Below are 21,878 nucleotides of genomic sequence, written 5' to 3' on the forward strand. Positions count from 1 at the left end.
TCACCACTCTCCATCTCCCTACCATCACCCTCCCTCACCATCCTCACCCCTCCCTCTCCCTACCATCACCCTCCCTCACCATCCTCTCCCTTCCCTCCCCTAACCTCACCCCCCCTCTCCCTACCATTACCCTCCCTCACCATCCTCACCTCTCCCTCTCCCTACCATCACTCTCCCTCGCCATCCTCACCCTTTCTTCCCCTAACCTCACCCCTCCCTCTCCCTACCATCACCCTCCCTCACCATCCTCACCCTTCCCTCCCCTAACCTCACCCCTCCCTCTCACTACCATCACCCTCCCTTGCCATCCCTTCCCCTCCCCCAACACTCACATCCCGTCCCCCCATCAGCCAAGAACTGATGTACCCTTTATAATCCGTGTAAAGCCCTTTCACAAAAGCGCTTCATAAAATCGTGGACGAGGAGAAGCGAGGAGAGGGAGGAGGCTGTCACGCCGCTGGTGCACGGAGTCTGTTTTCACAGGGGGCGGGCGGAGAGGGGAGGGACCCTGAGTGTGGACGCCACGTGGCTGACGGGAGGCTCGTGCTGACCGAGACACACAGTCACATCATCTGATGTGGCCAGTACACCAAGCCCTGCGATCCCAAGAAAAGCCGCGACCAACAACAATTACTCGGGCAAATTTTTTAAATGTTTTTTTGTTTAGCCCTGCGATGTCTACGCTTTAGCCGGTGTGCTGGCTCCATCTAGCGGTGGTGGTTGTTATTCTGTAAAGTAACGTAGAAGAGAAATAATAAAATAATAAAAATAAAACAATAACATTCTCACGACGTTCGGCCACAACACAGCTGCTTGTGTTGTGGCCGAAACGTCGTGAGAATTTTATGATGTTATATTTTTTATTATTTTATTATTTCCCTTCTACGTGACTTTACCGAAAGATCCAAGAATATGAATCCCTGCAGTCACGAAAGCTTTCAATCGAAATTTAGTTGTTATTCTGTGAGTGGGTGACAGTCGGGCGATTTATTGTGTCTGCTTTGCCATCAGCCGTGGACGAGAATTGTGTTGCCCGCTTGTTGATGGTCAAGTGCTTGGCTCCGATTTGCGGAAAGCATCACGCGAGATTTATTTTTTAACAGAAAAAAATATTCCAAAAATGAAACCACTGCATGGCAACGACAAACGAAAAACAACATTGTTAGGAATGAAACGATTACCCATCTGAAAAAATACACGCTGGTGTTTGTGACTGGCCCCAAGTGGCCTGCTTTGCTAACTGACATGCGCATGTTACCTTTAAAATGTAAAGGTAACATGTGCATGTCAGTTAATAATGATGATAAACAAGATTTAAAGTTTAAATCTTGTTTATCATCATTATTATTAACACTGCCACCGTGAGAGCTGTCTTCCGCTAAGACCCAATACGCGGTGCAATTAATATAATATAGAGTTATATAGCCTAATATCTACGCCTCTATATAAGGAACTAAACAGGAGGACTTCTCCTCAAATCTGACTGTCGCCTGATGAAGCTGGTTGTAATTACTGGCGAAACGTCGAAACTCAGATTGTAAATGTCGTGGCATGGCTCTCCAACACACACCGGGTGTTGCTGTACTAGTATACTACACTATACACTACACTACCATACACTATACTATATACTACACTATACACTACTACACTATACACCACTACACTATACACTACACTATACACTACACTACTATACACTACACTCTACACTACACTATACACTACTACACTATACACTACTACACTATACACTACACTATACACTACTATACACTACACTATACACTACACTCTACACTACACTATACACTACTAGACTATACACTACTACACTATACACTACACTATACACTACTATACACTACACTATACACTAGTGCTGTACTAGTGACGAATTGGTCACGTTCTGTTTACGTGACAACCCTCACTAGTTGTCTGTGTCGGGTGGTGGCGGGTTTTAACGACACATTTATATATTTACGCGATCTAACTAAAACAACTCTATTATGGATAGCATATCATTGTTATACAGGGTTAAATAAACCATCCGGTGTAGTTGGGAGAAAGGCGGTGGGTGGGGGGGCTAAGCGTAATAGGGGAGCTGATCTCCCTCCCGATAATCCCCAGGGCTCATATCGTGTCAACCCACACGGGTTACCCCGTATTCTTGTACGGGAAAATTGAGTTTTCAGCCGTTTTAATACGGGCACAAAACAAGTTGTTTCTATTTGTTTGTGTTTCTCCCTGGCACTTTGTAGGATAAACGTCGAGATTTACAAGGGGAACGGGGTGACCAATAAGGTCTGAATTGGTTTGTAGTAAGGTAGGAGCACTGATAAGGGGTTGACAGCAAGGCCGTAGCCATGGAGTCAACATTGGGGGGGACCAAATCTTTCAGGGGGTCTGGGGGTCCCCCCCCAGAAAAAAAATCTAAATGTGAAAACAAATTTCCTGCCATTTTCTGCCTAAAACATAAAAAAAATCACTAACACATAGGATGGACTATTTTTTTTTTACAATAATGTCTAATAGTGTATTGTATTACATTGCTCTGTTTTTTTCTTTTCTACCTTTTCTTGTTTCATTGTATGTAATGGCAGAGATTAGGGATTTATAAAAGTACAACCATAACCACAATCATATGAACATAAATCTATTTTATAGCAATATAATGACGGCCTTGGTTGAAAGGTATGCGGACCCAGCGAGTAACGCACCGCACACAGCTCCTGTTATCCGCTCCGCTTCGAAAGATGCGTTTAGAGTATTTGGCTGCTGTGTAGTTTCCACGTGGTGATTATGATAAGCCGCTCGGGAGAGCAATCACGCGCTAGCCAGATCGTACAGCTCAGTGGGCCTTACCTGGTTTAACATGAAACACCCAGTCGTTTTATTTTAGACGTGGCCGGTCTCGTCAGATCCAGTGTTGGTTTTAAAGTTGGAATTTAGATGTTATGATGATATGTATATTTTTTTATTCAAGTCTTCGTCAACGACAATCTTCAGAATTTGAGTCAAGCCTCGGTCCGGTGGATTTCAGGTGAATCATCATCACCATCATCACCAATAAAGTGTGAATCATCATCACCATCATCATCACCATCATCACCAATAAAGTGTGATCATCATCACCATCATCACAAATAAAGTGTGAATCATCATCATCATCATCACCATCATCACGAATAAAGTGTGAATCATCATCACCATCATCACAAATAAAGTGTGAATCATCATCACCATCGTCACAAATAAAGTGTGAATCATCACCATCATCACCAATAAAGTGTGAATCATCATCATCATCACCATCATCATCACTATCATCACAAATAACGTGTAAACCATCATCACCATCATCACCAATAAAGTGTGAATCATCATCACCGTCATCACAAATAAAGTGTGAATCATCATCACGAATCATCATCACCATCATCACGAATAAAGTGTGAATCATCACCATCATGAATCATCACCATGTGAATCACTATCATCATCACCATCATCATCACCATAATCATCACCATCATCACAAATAACGTGTAAACCATCATCACCAATAAAGTGTGAATCATCATCACCATCATCACCAATAAAGTGTGAATCATCATCATCGTCACCGTCATCACAAATAAAGTGTGAATCATCATCACGAATCATCATCACCATCATCACAAATAAAGTGTGAATCATCACCATCATGAATCATCACCATGTGAATCACTATCATCATCATCACCATCATCATCACCATCAACATCACCATCATCACAAATAACGTGTAAACCATCATCACCATCATCACCAATAAAGTGTGAATCATCATGACCATCATCACCAATAAAGTGTGAATCATCATCATCATCACCGTCATCACAAATAAAGTGTGAATCATCACCATCATGAATCATCACCATGTGAATCACTGATCATCATCATCATCACCATCATCACCATCATTATCACCATCATCATCACCATCATCACAAATAACGTGTAAACCATCATCACCAATAAAGTGTGAATCATCATCACCATCATCACCAATAAAGTGTGAATCATCATCACCATCATCACCAATAAAGTGTGAATCATCATCACGAATCATCATCACCATCATCACGAATAAAGTGTGAATCATCACCATCATGAATCATCACCATGTGAATCACTATCATCATCATCACCATCATCATCACCATCATCATCACCATCATCACGATCTGTGGTGGGCAAGATAGCCCCCAGTAGGCCACCATTGCACATTTAGTCATTTATTGTTTTCACTTTTCTCCGTTTTCCAGTGCCAATATGGCTCAAGTAGTGGCACATCATAGTAGTGTATAGTGTAGTGTATTGTTTAGTAGTGTGTAGTGTAGTGTATAGTAGTGTAGTGTATAGTAGTGTAATGTATAGTAGTGTAGTGTATAGTAGTGTAGTGTATAGTAGACTAGTAGTGTAGTGTATAGTAGTGTAGTGTATGGTAGTGTAGTGTATAGTAGTGTAGTGTATGGTAGTGTAGTGTATAGTAGTGTATTGTATAGTATAGTAGCATAGTGTATAACCATTTCAATTGATAACCACAGGAGGGCGCCAACGCCTTGCAGAGCACAAAAGAGCGAGGACTCGAGCGTGCCTCCTGGCACCAGGTGACAAGAGGCCGTGGGGGAGAGAGAGTTCTCATCCGTAGGAGGGAGTGAGTGGGTGAGTGAAATGGTGAGTGGGTGGGTGAAAGAGCGGGTGAGTGAGTGGTGTAACGTCCTGACCCCGTGCCCCTACTGATGAGCTATAAAGAGCTTAACAGATCATCAGATTTCACCTGCTCTATGAATACAGTATTCTGATTCTGATTAATTGGGTGAGTGACGTGGTGGGTGAATGAATGAGTGGGTGAGTGAAATGGTGAGTGAGTGAGTGGGTGAGCGAAAGAGTGGGTGCATGAGACGGTGAGTGAATGGGGTCACGTCGCGACCCCGTGGCCCGACTGGACATCTGTGAAAAAGAGCTTTACAGCTAATCAGATTCCACCTGCTGTATACATACAACATTCTGGTTCTGAGTAATTGGGTGAGTGATGTGGTGGGTGAATGAGTGGGTGAACGAGTAGGTGGGTGAGTGAAATGGTGAGTGCGTGAAATGGTGAATAAGTAGGTGGGTGAGTGGAATGGCGAGTGGGTGAATGAGTAGGTGGGGGAGTGGAATGGTGAGTGAGTGGGTGAATGAGTAGGTGGGTGAGTGGAATGGTGAGTGAGTGGGTGAATGAGTAGGTAGGTGAGTGTGGACCTCAGAGGTACAAAACTCTTATCTGGGCGTTGTGTCTGTCGGTTGTACCAGAAGGCCCACATCCACACTCTGCATGCTGTCATCCCTTGTGCACAGGCTGAGCGTTGCATTGTGGGCGTTGAAACGCCACTGCTCCCTTTTCTCGAAGGGCACGGCTTGCTGCGTACGGTGCGGAAGAAGTTCAACACATACACACACACGCGTACATACACTTACGTACGTACGACTCTTTTTCAGGCAGCTCCTGCCAGGCTGTGTGCGGTAGGAGGGGGTGGAGGTGAACACGGCACGTGTCGAAACGCTGGCGCGTGGAACGACAGCAGCAGCAGGAGCAGCAGCAGTAGCAGCAGTAGAAGCAGCAGTAGCAGCAGTACTAGCAGCAGTAGCAGCAGCAGTAGCAGCAGTAGTAGTCGCAGCAGCAGTAGTAGCAGCAGCAGTAGCAGCAGTAGCAGCAGCAGTAGTAGCAGCAGTAGTAGCCGCAGCAGTGGCAGCAGTAACAGCAGCAGTAGCAGCAGTAGCAGCAGCAGTAGTAGCAGCAGCAGCAGGCTAACCCTAACCTTACACTCGGAAGGCGTCGGACGAAAAACACAAAAAACACGAACACGGTAAACGCGCAAAGCCACTTTGATCAAAAAAAAGAAGCTCTTTTTATTTCATCCCGTCACAGTTTTTGCTGCGGTTGTTCTGGGCGTCAGCAACTCTATTGGGATAGCGAACCGCAGTGGCCGAACAGCGAGGCCCGAACCGGAGCATCAGACACAATCACAGCAGCGTGGCCACCACCCTACTGGAGATCTGTGACCCCTGTACGAAATCTGTGACGCCTGCTGCACATCTGTGACCTCTGCTGGAGATCTGTGACCCCTATTGGACATCTCTGACCTCTGCTGAACAGATGTTACCCTAGATTTTAAGCTTTCGTGACTGCAAGGAATCATACTCTTAGGTTTTTTCGGTAAAGTCACGTAGGTAAAAAATAAAATTAAAATTAATAAAAGTAATAATAGAAATAAAATAAAATAATAAATCACGACGTTTCGGAGGCAACACAAGTCTCCGTCATCAGGTGGGACCGTCACAGCCAGATTTACTGTATCAAGTGAGGCAGGGATTTTAGCTGTGACGGTCCCACCTGATGACGGAGACTTGTGTTGCCTCCGAAACGTCGTGATTTATTATTTTATTTCTATTATTACTTTTATTAATTTTAATTTTTTACCTACGTGACTTTACCGAAACAACCTAAGAGTAGATGTTACCCTAACTGGAAATATATGACCAATACAGGACATCCGTGACCCGCTCACCGGACATCCGCGACCCCCCCCCCCCCACCGCTGCTGGACGTCCGTGAGCTCACCGGATTCCTCCTGCAGTGTCTGAGTAAAGATCTCGAGTCGGAGTAAAGACGAACACGAAGAGAAGGAAGTCACCCACCACACGAGAGAGGCGCCCAGAGTTGTCAGCGCGCCTCTCGTCTTCGCAACCTCAAAGCCGACGGGCGCCTGGAGCGAGAATTGCACCGCAGTGGGGGGGGAGGGGGGGGGGTTCTGGGCGAAGGTTTGGGCGGGCTCCAGAGATGCGCGGAGTCACCATCGGCGTGGGGTCCGACGTTTCGAGCCAGACCGCTGCCGCGGCAATGCCAGCGGCCTTCTCGATATCACGCGCGGAAAGGATCGACGGGCGCGCGCGCACACGCAACGTGATTTTCACATCTGATGATGATTGCTTGTGTTGCGATCGAAACCTCGTGAGAATTTTATTATGTTTTATTTTTATTATTTTATTATTTCCCTTCTACGTGACTTTACCGAAAGAACCAAGAATATGAATCTCCCTGCAGTCACGAAAGCTTTAAATCGAAATTTCACGTTGAACTTGTTTCGCAAGCGCACGAAGCGAAGCGCACGAAGCGAAGCGTGCTCATCGGAGGTGGCTGTACACGGCACCGTGTCACATGTTTAACGGGAGCTCCTTTGGGGGGGAGGGTGGCGAGGTTGGTGGTGGTGGTGGCCCCTAAAAATGTCAAAAACTCCGAGTCGAACATCAAAATGGAACATCGTGCGGGGCAGTGCCGCCCTGCGGTTATGCGACTGCCCTGCTGCTGCTGCTCTTGCTCCTGCTGCTTCTCCTGCTCTTGCTGTTCTTTCTGCTGCTCCTGTTGCTGCCCCTGCTGCTCCTGCTTCTCTTGCTCCTGCTGCCCCTGCTGCTGCTGTTCAACCGTGACACCGCTGTGACAGCTCCCCCCCCCCCCCCCCACACATTTCCTAGATGGTACGACAAAATAATTCCCCCAACCTCCCCTCCGCGTAATCTCACGCCAAGGTTTTGGGTTGAGAGGCGGGGGGAGGGGGGTGTGAACACGTTTTCGTGAGCGGCACCAGTGAATATTTCATGGGGAAGAGATGAGATTTTTATTTATTCAGTAGCTCCGCGTGCCCGGCTCGAGTCGCCGAGGCGGCCCCGGCTGATGCCTCGCGCGTGCAAAGTTCAAGCGAGGCAAATATCCCCCGTGCAGCCTTCGTGGGCTGTTGTTACATTTGAATCACAGTTCCTATGATCACTGTTACATTGTTTTTATCGCTTTATTTGGGTGATTTTGGAAACGTTTTTGGTTTAGCCATGTTTGTTGTAGTACAGAGATAGCCTGATAACTTTACTCTACATTGTCTTTATGGTTGTTAGTGTTTGACTTGCATCCCACTGGGATTTTTTTGCACACAGCGTGGAAATGCGGTATTTTTTTCTGGAAGGCTTTTGCTGTTTTTTTCCTGGATTTTTCTGTTGCGTGTAGTCACTTTAAGATGTTTCTTGTTCATGTTTTTCTTTGTTGCGGTTACACCCGAGTCAAGAGCCCCATGGCTCGCAGGGTTATATACCAAATACATGAAATGAAACTGAAAGGGCCGTGAGCGAGCGGCCACCACCTGCGGAGTGCCGCCACTGCGCGCCAGGGAGATGGGTGGGTGGCTGGTGGGCTGGGTGGATGGGGGGCTGGTGGGCTGGGTGGATGGGGGGCTGGTGGGCTGGGTGGGTGGGTGGCTGGTGGGCTGGGTGGGTGGGTGGTGGGTTGGTGGCTGGTGGGCTGGGTGGGTGGCAGGTGGGCTGGGTGGGTGGGTGGCAGGTGGCTTGGTGGGTGGGTGGTGGGCTGGGTGGGTGGCAGGTGGGCTGGGTGGGTGTCAGGTGGGCTGGGTGGGTGGTGGGCTGGGTGAGTGGCTGGTGGGCTGGGTGGGTGGGTGGTTGGTGGGCTGGGTGGGTGGCTGGTGGGCTGGGTGGGTGGGTGGCCAGCAGCCCCACGCCCGGCCGCCTTTGTCTCCCAAGTTTGCGATGCAGTGATTACAAATCCGCCTGTCGCCTGATGAAGCTGATTTGTAATTACTGGCGAAACGTCGTGCTCCGATTGTAAATGTTGTGGATTTTCTCTCCAACACATCGGTTAGTGCTGTACTGGTGACGAATTGGCACGTTCTGTTTACGTGACGAACCTTACTAATTGGCTGTGTCGGGTGGTGGCGAGTTTAAAGACATATTTATTCATTGACGCGATCTAACCCAAAAAAAGTTGTATTATGCATCATAAAAAAATATCTGCGGGTCTTCCAACCACTGTGCCAAGCCCGACGATGAAGGCATCTGGTGCTGTCGCCATCAATCGAGCAGCAGCATCATCATCAAGTAGCACGATCCACCACCACCCCCCCACTTTCACGCAATTCTAGACCCATGAAGGCAAGAGGCACGGTAACTGTTGAGTATTGGTACCCAGTGCCGGATTATCCTCGTAGCAAAAGTAGCTACATATGTAGTAGCTACATAAGTAGGAGCTACACGTGTAGTAGCTACACGTGTAGTAGCTACATATGTAGTAGTAGCTACACGTGTAGTAGCTGCACGTGTAGTAGCTACACCCAGTCGTTCATAAAAGTTGAAAGCAGTATAGTAGTAGCTACTATACTGCTACTACACGTGTAGTAGCTACATAAGTAGTAGCTACTACACATGTAGCTACTACACATGTAGTAGCTACAGGCCCCGCACTTTCAAGGGCCCCGCGCTAAATGCTTTCAAGCTATCAATTGCCGGTTCAGTGATTCTGCACTTGCTCTATTACTATAGTACTCTACCGCCTTCAACTTTTACGAGCGACTGGGTGTTGAAGGTTAGCAATTTGTCGTATTATCTCGCTGTATAGCAAATGAAAAAAATGGAATTACTTTCCTGTGCAAGTACCAATTTTTTGTTTTTAATATTTATAAAGGGCCCCTTTATAACATATGCTACAGGCCCCGCACTAACACAAAATACACACAACATACAACCTACATAAACACGTGCAGCAATACATTTAACAATCGCGGGTGAATTCGCCCACGTGAGCACCGGCGAATTCGAACCCCAATTTGGTGGGGCACAGTCCCCTCGCCCCCCCCTCGCCCTCATCTCGCCCTCCACGCGCTCGAGGCCAGTGCATTAAACATCTCTCAGTCTCTCAGCCCATCATCCACCTGTCGGGTCAACCTCTGGGGACCGTCAGCCTAGGGCGGGTGGGGTAACCGCTGGGTCCCGCTGGGTCCCACTGGGGGCCTCTAGGCGTCAGCGCTGTCTTGTCTCCTTTTTTTAAACGATCAGAGGAAACAAGAAGATGCTCGGTGTAGTCGGTACTTTGCTTCGTTCATCATTTCGTTCTTTTTGTGGGTTTTTTTCAGTGCTTTGCTTTATGTGCCCCCCCCCTTTTGTCTCCTGGGCGCACTTCTTATTCATTGCCATGCTTTCAACCAACATTTATGAAATTACAAAAAAAAAATTCTTCTTGGTTCTTTCGGTAAAGTCACGTAGAAGGGAAATAATAAAATAATAAAAATAAAATACAATAAATGTTTTTTATATTTTATTTATTTTATTATTTCCCTTCTACGTGACTTTACTGAAAGAACCAAGAAGATGAATCCCTGCAGTCACGAAAGCTTTAAATCGAAATTTAAAAAATGCATCATTTTTCTTTTTACCAGGTAAGGCCCCACTCAGCCGCGTTTTAGTGCTGTTTTTCAGAAGTGACCCGGCTGTCGCAAATTACATCTCGACGAAGTAGTGGCGGCTTATCATCATCATCACCACGTGGACATTTATCGCAGCAGCCAAAAACTCTGAACGCGTGACGTTGATTTTAAACGTGGAGGTAAACAAACCGGAGAAAAAATCCACGCGACCACGGGGAGAGAGAGAGACACGCAAACTCCAAATACACAGCAGGCGTCGTCAGGGTCGGGATCGAACCCACGCTGTATACCAGGCGAGGTAGTTGACATCTCCTAGCCACCGTGGTGATGATGAGAGAGAGAGACACGCAGACTCCAAATATACAGCAGGCGTCGTCATGGTCGGGATCGAACCCACGCTGTATTCCAGGCGAGGTAGTTAACATCTCTGAGCCACCGTGGTGATGATGAGAGAGAGAGACACGCAGGGGTAGTAGTTGACATCTCGCCAACGCCACACCATCATCCTCATAATCATCCTCATCATCATCTTCATCATCTGCAGCATCGCCATCCCGGCTTCCCTCCGGGGTAAGGGAGTCTCCAGGCGCGGGGAGTCTTCCCGTCGCGTTTTGTTGTTGAGAATTCACGAGGTGCTTCCACCTCCCTCCCATCGTCGCTTTGCTCAGGCAGCGCACGTCCGCGCTCGCCCGCCTAGCGCAGCCGAGCGCGCACGGGGGGAGGGGGGAGACGTGGGAGCCGCAACGCACGTATCGTCGAGTAGCTGCCGACGGCTCCGCGGGCGCAGGGGGTAGGAGCGGTGGTTCCGCGGGCCCCCTGGGAACCACCGCAGATGCTACGATTTCACCCATAAACTCACACGGAGAATCATAGACTCACACAGAGACACATAAACTCACACATATACATATACTCACACAGAGACACATAGACTCACACAGAGACACAGAGACTCACACGGAGATACATAGACTCACACAGATACATAGACTTACACAGAGACACATAGACTCACACAGAGACACATAGACTCACACAGATACATAGACTCACACACAGACACAGAGACACACAGAGACACAGAGACTCACACAGAGACACAGAGACTCACACAGAGACCCATATAATCACAAAGAGACACATAAACTTACACAAAGACCCATATACTCACACAGAGAGCCATAGACTCACACAGAGACACATCGACTCACATAGAGAATCATAGACTCACACAGAGACACAGACTCACACAGAGACCCATATACTCACACAGAAACACAGACTCACACAGAGACCCATAGACTCACACGGAGACACATAGACTAACACAGATACATAGACTCACACGGAGATACATAGACTCACACAGAGACTCAGAGACTCACACAGATAAAAAGACTTACACAGAGACACAGAGACTCACATGGAGACACATAAACTCACACAGAGACACAGACTCACACAGAGACCCATATACTCACACAGAAACACAGACTCACACAGAGACCCATAGACTCACACGGAGACACATAGACTAACACAGATACATAGACTCACACGGAGATACATAAACTCACACAGAGACACATAGACTCACACAGAGACACATAAACTCACACAGAGATACATAGACTCACATGGAGACACATAAACTCTCACAGAGACCCATAGACTCACACAGAGAACCATAGACTCACACAGATACCCATAGACTCACACAGAGACCCATAGACTCACGCAGATACACATAAACTCACATAGAGAACCATAGACTCCCACAGAGATCCATAGACTTACACAGAGACACAGAGACTCACACAGAGACACAGATACTCACACATAGACCCATAAAATCACAAAGAGACACATAGACTTACACAGAGACCCATATACTCACACAGAGAGTCATAGACTCACACAGAGACACATCGACTCACACAGAGAATCATAGACACATAGATTCACACAGTGAATTATAGACTCACACTGAGACCCATAGACTCACGCAGAGACCCCTTTAACCTTTCCCTGAAACCCGTCGTTGAACACAGACCTATGACTGCCTCTATCCCTGTCAAATAAATTCAATGTGCCCACGTTTGTTGTGCACAGCATCTCCGCATTGTCTCGTGTTGTCTGGTCAATAGCAATCCGATTGCTTGTGCAGCATACTCGGTACCTCATCTAATAATGCATCGCTGTAATTGTACGGTAATTTACAAATTGCAATTCCAGTAAGCTAATGTTGCATATTAATGCAAAGTTCCGCTGAGATGTTGAAGGCATTTCTACCTCAGCAAGATGTTTGTATGACCTTGGTTGGATTTTTTTCTTTCTCTCGTATAGCGTTGCGTATTGTGCCGTGAGGTTATCACTCTTAATGATCATCATCAGCCTTTTATATATGTTATTATTATTGCTAGTAGTGTATCATTATGCCTGTTTACCCAGCAAAAGCCTCAGTGACTTCGCGAGTCTCAAGACCCCATCGTTTCAGGTAGGGGAGGGGGGGTTACCTTCCGAGGTCTTTCGCACGAGGGCTGACACGATGATGACGACGATGACGACGATGATGACGTCACAGCTGTTCCACCATCCCCAGGCGAGTCGTTCGCGGGGTCACTTCTCGAACTCGGGAAGAGATTTTCGGACCGACATTGCACACTCGTTGGTTGAGGGGCGCTGCCTATGTGTGTGTTTCGTGTTGTTGTTGTCCTTCATGTGTCCCCCCCACCCCGCACCTCTGATTAGCATGGTTGGCGACGCACGGTACGAAATAAGATCAACGTACGTACGGTGTGAAAGAAGTTCAACATACGTACGGTGTGAAAGAGGTTCAACATACGTACGTGCGGTTTGAAATAAATTCAACATACATACGTACGGTGTGAAATAAGTGCAGCACACATACGTGTGTATGGCGTGAAATAAGTTCAACATACACACGTAGGTGCGGCACACTGTGGCCTTCTCTTGCAGACAACGTCACGGGGTCTTCCAACGGCTCCCTGCGCCCGAGGGCCGCGATGCAATCCGGAGATTCCCCATCGCCCTCGTGCCGTCTTCACCGCCCCCTATGCATTGACTCGCCTCTCTCCCTCTCTCTCTCTCCTTCGCTCTCTGCCTCAGGCCGGGGGTTCTCCGCCTGAGCCGGTGGGTGAGGGTGGTCAGGGTCTGGTGGACGTCGCCACCAGGGTCACGAGCTTCAGGTTCGTGGCAGTGAGGCGGCTGCTGCTGTACAAACGGCGCTCAGTCTGCTGAGAGATGCAGGGGGAGGCGCCTGGGGTCACAGAAATGAGCTCTTCCTGTTGGACCTGAGCCTGGTCGACTACACGAGGCTGCCAGGTTATTACCGGAGCATTTTTGATGCATGGCGGAACTTCGAGTGGACCAGAGCGCTCGCGCACTACGACCTCAAACATTTCCTGAACCAACCTCTTGTTCGGCAACGGCCTCTTCCAGGGGATCAGAGGAGAGAGTACTCTGGCTCTACGCTTCACCTCGGAAGGGCTGCGGACAGTCTTCAACCTCGTGCAGGCCCACCAGCGAAAGTGGACGACCACTGCTGAGATCGCCAGCACCGCGGGACTCCGCTCCACACTCGCTGGGGAGGAGAAGCTGCTGCGGGACGTTGCTCTGAGCCATGCAGGAGCTGCACCTGAAGCTGGAGGCGCCGGAGGACGGTGGTGAGCCCCTCCTCTTCCTCCTTCGCGGAGTGGCGCTTCTCCTGCGCTCAGTCTCCCGGCCACAGCGACTCTGAGACACTACTGAAGCTTCGGGTCTGCAGGGACGTGCCCCTGAAGAGCGCCCCAAGGGAAGCGCTCTGCACGTGCTGCATCAAGGCGCTGCATTCTCGGAACCTGGCCCGACCTACCGGACACACAATGGATAGACCATTTCTCTATCCTCACTGTGGCCGCCCCTCAGTGGAAACACATGTACAAGTCTCCCGTGGCCAAACGCCGCGGTGACCTCCAGTGGAGGTTGGCACACTGCACGTTGCCATGGGCCGTGCGGCTCGGCACGAATCTCCCCGGGGGTACCAGTCCTGTGCGCCTTCTGTGGGGCCCGGCAGGATCTGCCCCACCAGTAGCTGCGCTGCCAGCAGCTCAACGCCAATGTTCCGGCTCTTGGGGACCATTTTAAGGAGACTGGAGGTGCCCTTCTACAAGAGCAGTTTCATGAATGGGGGTGCCATACCTGGCTAACAAGTGCCACGATCTCGCCAACTCCGTCTGTGCCCAAGCGAAGATGGCGGTGGACAAGACCGGGGGAAAAAGATGCCGCAAGGCGACACTGACGGCTGCTCTGCGGTGCAGTGTTCAGCGGCCTGCTCAAGGACGCGGCTCCGTCTGGAGCATTACGCTTAACCACTCAAATGCTGGTGACACGCATGTACTCTTCGAACGCCGGGAGGGGGGTGGGTTGCCAAGCCCTCTGCACCAGCGTGAACGTCGAGCGTGGCGTGTGTTGCGCATGGGCACGTGTGGCGTCACGTGCCCGCGAGTCGTAGTTTTGTTTGTGACGTGCACACCTGACGCTGTATTTTTTCCACGTGGTTTGTATCGAAATCGGCTGCAGTGCTGTTGCTGCTGGTAGCAATAAAAGGGATTTAAAAGTCCAAAGTCTCCTTCTCTCCCTCCCTCTCTCGCTCTTTCTATCTCTCGCCTTCTCTCCCTCTATCTTTTTTTTTATGGCTGTATAATATTTGTATTATTATCCCAGTACACTGGGATCTATAAATACCGCATGGCAGGCGTATTTATAATATACACATAGTTTGTAGTCGCTGTTCCAAAGACATGTTGTGATCCACTCGCCCCCCCCACTCACCCACCCAGTTCGTCAGTCAATCTGTCTGCCTGTCCGTCTGTGAGTCCATCTGCAAGTCCGTCCGTGTGTGAGTCTGTCAGTCCGTTTGCGAGTCTGTCTGTCAGTGCGTCAATCAGTCCGCCGACCCGTCCGTCGCTCGCTGCGTTCCACGCGGTCCCTCTATCTCTGCTTCTCTCCCTTCCTCTCAGCTTTTTTCTTTTTTACGATCAGAGGAAACAAGAAGATGCTCGGTGTAGTCGGCACTTTCTCCTCTCCCTCTCTCTCTCCTTCTCTACCTCTACCTCACTCTATCTCTCGAAACACCGTTCGCTAACCCTCCATTAGGATGCGTGTCGGCATTCGCCCCTCATTCGCCGATGAACGGCGTCATTTATTGTTACACTTTTATTGAAGTTGCCTTATTCTTTTGAATCTTTGACACACTTTCGTCGGCTCTACGAAGCCGAGCGAGCTGAAATTTTCTACACGGAAATTGAAGATTTCATTAAAAAAAACCAAACGGTCCAAGTCCCGCAATAGCACAAAATAAATTATTTTGACCCCAGAATTAATCACATTTGATGTGCTGAATAAAAGTGGATGGTTTGCATAAATACATACAGAGAGGACGCTACCCGCTTTTATCCAGCACATCAAATGTGATTCATTGTGGTTGGTCAAAATAATTTATTCTGTGCCTCAGAGTGCAAATAAAAGTGTGTGCATTGAAAATATTTGTTTTAATTTTGACCTGGCTTATTTTTTTTTGTTTGCGTTTGAACGTCGATCGCACGGCACGTGCCGTGCGATCGGCCGCGGTGCGTAAGGGTCCCCCCCCCTGAGAAATGGGGCGGTGTTGAATCGACGCATCGTCACAGTGCAGAGGACTTAAACATTTTAGACTCTACGTACCGTGTGAAAGAAGTTCATCCTATACTATAGGTACTTCTAAACACTATACATACGGTGCAAAAAAAGTTCGACATACACTACACTATATACTATACGTACTATACTCTTATATAAGCGCGCAACTTTATCTATCTGTGATGAACGCTGCACTTTTCGTCGTTTTCATGCAGGGGGCGCTGCAAACCTACGCGCCCCCTGCATGAACGACAGAGGCGCAGGGACAGACGTTCGATCACGTTGGAATCGATCTGCAGACGGCGGTCTTCTCGCACGGCCAGCAGCTCCGTGTCGCCTTATCTCGATCCCGAAATCCCAAAGAGGTGAAAGTCCGCATCGATTCGAACCCCCAGCAAGGCCATCTACTTAACGACGAGAGAAAATTCACACCAAATGTTCTTTTCAATGAAGTATTCCAGATGTAAAATGATAAGCTTTTAATGCAGAAATAAAATGATCTAATTCAAAACATAATACAATTCAAAGATGTTTCATTTTTAAACTTCAAAACAGAGCATCGGGTGCTTGCGTGAATGCGTCGTTCGTGTGCAATTTTTTCGTGACTGCCCTGGCCGAAGGCCGTAAATGGTTGTTCGGGGGCGCCCCCGAACAACAACCCCAAGTACATTATACGTATGGTGCGAAAGCAGTTCAACATACACTACACTATACACTACACTATACACTACACTATACACACAGACACACACACAGACACACACACAGACACACACACAAAGACACACACACAGACACACACACTTTATATTTGGAGTATGCGTGTCTCTCTCTCTAATCATCATCACGGTGGCTAGGTGATGTTAACTACCTCGCCTGGTATACTGGAAGTCGTGAGTTCGATCCCGGGTTTTAACGTTTCGCCAGTAATTACTCGCGAAACGTCGTACTCAGATTGTAAATGTTGTGGCTTGGCTCTCCAACACACCGGTGTGCTGTACTAGTGACGAATTGGCATGTTCTGTTTACGTGACAACCCTTACTAGTTGACTGTGTTGGGTGGTGGCGGGTTTTAACGACACATTTACATATTTACACGATTTAACCCAAATAACCTCGATCATGGATGATATCGGTCGCGAAAGCCTCCTTCCCACGTGTTAAACGGAGGAGGAATATTAAAAAGGGTGCAAAAATGTGTGCACATCCAACGCTGTCCGACGTTTCAGCTGCAGATTTACATCCAGCGTCGTCAGGCATCCGCAGCGGCAGCGGCAGCAGCAGCAGCAAGTGGCACCCTTCGAGCGTCACATCACGCACCTGTACTCCTGTCCCTTCACCGGGCTCCCTTGTCTGTATGGACAAGGACATTGCTCTCCTCCCCCTTACATTCATGACCTCCTTCCACCGCGTGCTATGTTCCATCGAGATCCTCAGATTGTGCATTTGCTCGCTGTCACCCACGGTCTCCAGGCGTCACACGTGGGCGGCGGCGGGGGGGGGGGGGTGATGGTGCCTTTGCAATTGCGGGCACCTAACATTCTGGAACTGCTTCGAGATCGGGGGGGGGGGTTACAACGTCGTGTAAACTCAACGAAGAGCGTCTCTGTTTAAAAAAGGCTTTCACTGCTCCCTTTGCACGTTTACCAAAACCGTCTCTCTCGCTCCTTCTGTGCATGGGTTTGTCGCGAAACTATTTGTGCCTTTCCACACGCGCAGGTGGGCGGGCGCGCGCCCTGAGAACGATCGCTATCGCGAGCGCTTCCGTCAATTGAAATCCCTCTGGATGGCTTCTGTTGGCGCCCGGTGGTAGAGGGGAGCCGAGGTTGAAATTGGACGCAACTTAGAAACGACTAAAACGGAGAGGTTTTATTTGACCCGGGCAATGTGTGCTTGTGCTGGCGTGGCCGGGAGGAGTGCACGGAGTCAACCCCGGTCGCCTGCCGACCGGGGACCTAGATGGACGCGAACGCGCAATGCATCGCGACGGTGCCGGATGAAGCTAGTGCGGGGACTGTGGCATATGTTATAAAGGGGCCCTACATAAATAAATAAAACACGTAAATCTTTTAAAAACACATTTTGTAGTTTAACACGTAGCAGCCTTTCGTGACCAATATCATCCATAATAGAGGGTTTTGTTTGGGTTGATCGCGTAAATATATGTGTCGTTACAGCCAACTAGTAAGGGTCATCACGTAATCAGAACGTGCCAATTCATCACTATACTCTTTGGTTCATTCGGTAAAGTCACGTAGGTATAAAATAAATCACGGCGTTTCTGGCACAACACAAGCGTCAGTCATCAGGTGGGAAAGCGTGATCTGCTGCTGAGGCAGACTGTTTTAAAAGGTTTGAAATGTGTGTAGCCCAAGGGTCATAAAGAAGTGTGTGGGGCTAGTGATGTTAATGTGAGAAATGAGCATGTAACTGTAAGAACGAAGAGCGGCCTCCTCGACGAGGGCTCGGAAGTGGCTATGTTAATGTGAGACATTAGCATGTTAATGTAAGATCGAAGAGTGGTGCAATCCAAAGGCATGAGAGTGCAATCCAAAGGACATGTGAGCATGAAAGATCTAAGAGAGATGCATAGAGAGTGAGAGACACAGCGAGTTGGAAATAACAGCTGACATAGGCAGGTAGGAAGGAAACATCACAGTCACTTAAGACTTTACCTGGTTAATAACGTCCTTCAAATGATTGTTCAGTTTGTACCCATCTTCTCAGTTGAAGTTGTGTCTGTTTATATATCTGGATGGCATCATGAACAAATCTCTGAAGGTAGCCAGTAGGTTTGCAGAGTACCTCCGTCTTGGAAAAATCAATTTCGTGTGAGCCCACGGCGTTAAAACAATGATCAGCCACGGCTGAGGTATTGGTCCTACCGTGTTTCGGATCTGCCTTGTGTTCACGAACGCGGTCTGAGACATGTCGTTTCGTTTCCCCAATGTAACTGCTGCCGCAACCACAACTCAGTTTGTAGACACCAGAGTATTGCATGTCAGAAATCACATCCTTTGCAAATGGGATCAAATCACGGATTTTGTGTACTATGTTGAAACGAACCTGGATCTTGTGTTTGTTTAAGATTTTGGAAATCTTTTTGGTAACCCCTGCTATGTATGGCAAAGTGATGGTATTGGTTGGGTCCTCAGAAGGTTGTCTCCCCATGGCTGGGGAGACAGCTTTGATAGGAATCCGTGTGGGTGGCTTTCCTGTAGACCGAATGTCCCAACGAGCCATCAGGTCTCTTCTCGATCAAAACATCCAGGAATGGTAGCTTGCCATCCCTTTCCATTTCCATGGTGAATTTGATAGACGGGTGTATGGAATTGATGTGGTTGAGAAATTGGTTCAGTGCTGGCAGGCCATGTGGCCAGATGACGAACGTGTCATCTACGTATCTCTTCCACAAGGAAGGACGTAGGGTGGATGTCTGGATGGCATCTGTCTCAAATTTCTCCATGAAAACATTCGCTACCACTGGCGATAAGGGAGAACCCATTGGGGTACCCTCATTTTGTTTTTATAATGTGCCATTCCAGGGGAAGTATGTGTTGGTAAGGCAGTGCCTTATCAAAGTTGGTACATCTGGATTCAGTCCCTGTTGGATCAAGTCTTCAATGATTGCAATGGTGTCAGGTACAGATACATTGGTGAACAGAGAGACTACAGTACATCGAAATTGACAAGCAAATCATCTGGAGACAGTGAGATGTCCTTGATTAGAGAAACCAAGTCAGCTGAGTTAAGTACAGCTGATAGTGGACTTGCCCGTGAAAGGAAGCAGGGTCTCAGACAGAAACCGAGCCAATTTGTAGGTAGGTGAGTTAATGGTGGAGACGATAGGATAGAGCGGGGTACCTACTTTGTGGATTTTTGGAAGCCCATATAATCTCGGTGGTCTAGCAGCCGAAGGTTTAAGGGAGCTCTGCTTGGTCTGATCGATTAGAGAAGTCGATTTAGTGATGATATTGTTGTTTTTGTAGCTAGACGGTTGGTGGGATCTCTGTTGATTTTGGTACAGCTGCCATCATTAAGAAGGCCCTGAATTTTGTTGTAAGTGGTTTTATCCATGATGACAGTGGCATTGCCCTTGTCGGCTGAGAGGATGACTATGTCATCTCTGTTTTTTTATTTAGAGAGTTCAAAACGCTCGTCCTTGCTAATGTTGCTAATGGGTTTCTAAGCGTTTTTGAGGATAGCAGCGATTTCAGATCTAGCAACATCTGCCGGGATGTGTCCCAGCTCCCGACAGAGGAGTGGCAGCCTCTCCTCCGCAGTGAGTTTTCGAACATTCCACGTGGCCACACGTAGTGGTTTTTTGTTGTTTCTGGAGGAGTCCCGAGGGTAAGGATTCAATCTCCTGGCTCCGCCAAATGGGATTTGACCAGGAGACGTCATAGGCGCCTGTCCCCCCGGGGCCTCCGGCACAAGCTTAAAACATTTTTTAACTCGTAGCTTAGTGGTTGTTAATTGAAGGTGGACGGGTTACCAGCCCCTTGCACCCATCCAGAGCCCCCATTTGTCCGCTGTGGTGGTTACAAACGCCATGAGGGGAAGGGCCAATCTAAATTGGCCCTCACGCCACGGCACTGCCCACCACAGCGTTGCCGTCGGGCACCACGTGGAGTTAGGGGGTTGTTTTTGCCGGACTAGACACATACACGCGTACACACACACAACAACAACAACAACCGCCATTCGCCACTAAGTGGCGGTGACGTCACCACGACGCTTGTGCCAGGCCATGTGCACCCTGAGGCCACGTGAAGTGTCGAACGCCCGCTGGCAGGAGGTCACGGGGCAGACCCAGGTGCCATGGGTCGACTGACCGAGATGACCGAGATGACTGGCTGATGCACCACCTGTGCCCCCTACTGTGCCAACTTGCTGTGCTTTAGCCACCCGGCGCTCCGCTCGTTGTTGTGAGCGTCGCTCCTCCGCCCTCCGTTGTTGTTGGAGGGCGACTGCCTCCAACTGCCCAGTAGCGTCCTTCACGAGCCTCCTCCACTGAGGCCGATCTTGACACCGCTGGTACCAGTCATCGGCAAGTCCACTCAGCTCCACGTCCTCCTGTACCACATCACTCCATCTCTTCTCTAGCCCGTGCCGCGCCCGTTTAGCCCCCTCGATCCGGCCGAACAAAAGCTGTTTAGGCATGCGGTGGCTGGGCATGCGGGCTACATGACCCAGCCAACGCAGCCTTGCCTGCCGGAGGAGCTCACTGATGGGACTTTGCCCAGATCTTTCAAGGACTTGTGAGCTCCTCACACAATCCAGCCTGGTTAAACCCAGGATGGATCGTAGGCAGGCCAGCCTAAATGTTTCCAACCGGCGAAGATGCTCCACTAGGGGGGTCCACGTTTCGCAAGCGTAGAGAAGGGAGGGAATGACCGTGGCCGAGAAGACCTGAAGCTTCGTGCGGAGCGACAGACCAGGTAGCTTCCACACAGCGTTACGCAACCGATGAAAAGATATTGCCGCTCGACTGATTCGGAGTGAGACCTCTGCTGATAAACTGGAGCCGGTCATGAGCACACTGCCCAGGTATGGGAAACTCTCTACTCTCTCCACAACTGCCCCATCACCGATTGGGAGTTGTGGGGGCGGAGTGTCCGATGGTACAAAATACCCAGGCAGGTGCTTAGTTTTGGTGGTGCTGATGGTAAGGCCCCACCTCTTAGTGGCACACTCCAGTCTCAGCAGCAGCGTCTCCAACTCCTCTTCTGAATGAGCAGCTATTACCAAATCATCGGCATACATAACGTGGTTGACCAATAGGGAGCCATCCCTTGATCGCACCCGGGCGTCGATCAGCCTCCCATTATATCTGTACCAAATGGTAATTCCCCCGGTACAGCTATTGAAGGCTTCACGAACTACGCAGTCGAAATAGATGTTAAATAATGT

General features: G+C 48.8%; 1 protein-coding gene across 1 annotated transcript in view; it reads right to left on the bottom strand.

Annotated features, from left to right (window-relative positions):
- Nucleotides 1-20,846, bottom strand: part of LOC144950966 (protein Jade-1-like) — a 136,606-nt gene extending 115,760 nt beyond the window's left edge. Inside the window, exon 1 of the mRNA XM_078881154.1 lies at nucleotides 20,724-20,846. The gene's annotated coding sequence lies outside the window, so the exon portion shown is untranslated. The remainder of the gene's footprint in view (nucleotides 1-20,723) is intronic.
- Nucleotides 20,847-21,878: the final 1,032 nt, after the last annotated feature.

The sequence above is a fragment of the Lampetra fluviatilis genome, chromosome 60 (genome assembly GCF_964198595.1).
Source record: "Lampetra fluviatilis chromosome 60, kcLamFluv1.1, whole genome shotgun sequence".
Taxonomy (NCBI): Eukaryota; Metazoa; Chordata; class Hyperoartia; order Petromyzontiformes; family Petromyzontidae; genus Lampetra; species Lampetra fluviatilis.